Source organism: Schistocerca americana, chromosome 6 (assembly GCF_021461395.2).
Source record: "Schistocerca americana isolate TAMUIC-IGC-003095 chromosome 6, iqSchAmer2.1, whole genome shotgun sequence".
Taxonomy (NCBI): Eukaryota; Metazoa; Arthropoda; class Insecta; order Orthoptera; family Acrididae; genus Schistocerca; species Schistocerca americana.
The window spans coordinates 237,170,630-237,171,263 of record NC_060124.1 but is presented as its reverse complement, the minus strand read 5'-3'; the positions used below and the strand labels follow the sequence as shown (position 1 = coordinate 237,171,263).

The 634-nt window shown below is 46.2% G+C and overlaps 1 pseudogene; it reads right to left on the bottom strand.

The window, feature by feature from the left end:
* Positions 1-227: 227 nt before the first annotated feature.
* LOC124620588 lies at positions 228-344 on the bottom strand (annotated as a pseudogene).
* Positions 345-634: the final 290 nt, after the last annotated feature.

Here is a 634-nt window from a genome sequence, read left to right as displayed (position 1 = left end):
GCCCACAACTGGAATTGTAAATACAGCACTCCGTCTTCAGGCCACAAGTGGCCCATCGGGACCATCCGACCGCCGTATCATCCTCAGTTGAGGATGCGCATAGGAGGGGCGTGTGGTCAGCACACCGCTCTCCCGGTCGTTATGATGGTTTTCTTTGACCGGAGCCGCTACTATTCGGTCGAGTAGCTCCTCAATTGGCATCACGAGGCTGAGTGCACCCCGAAAAATGGCAACAGCGCATGGCGGCTGGATGGTCACCCATCCAAGTGCCGACCACGCCCGACAGCGCTTAACTTCGGTGATCTCACGGGAACCGGTGTATCCACTGCGGCAAGGCCGTTGCCTATTATAAATACAGGCGTTAATAGAAACAAAATGGAAGACAGAAAACATTCCTGCAGATTGGAAAACTGCAACTGTGTGCCCCATATTTAAGAAGAATGATCGACTTGTTTGTTATAACTACTTCGTAGATTTTAAAAGGACTATGATAGCATACACCGACAGACACTCTTAAATATAATGAATTTAAAATGCCATCAAAATTAATCAGATTAGTTAAAATGTGTATAGACGAAACTTTATGTCGCATAAAGACACAGGTAAGAGAAACTGAAGATTTTAAGGTGTACAC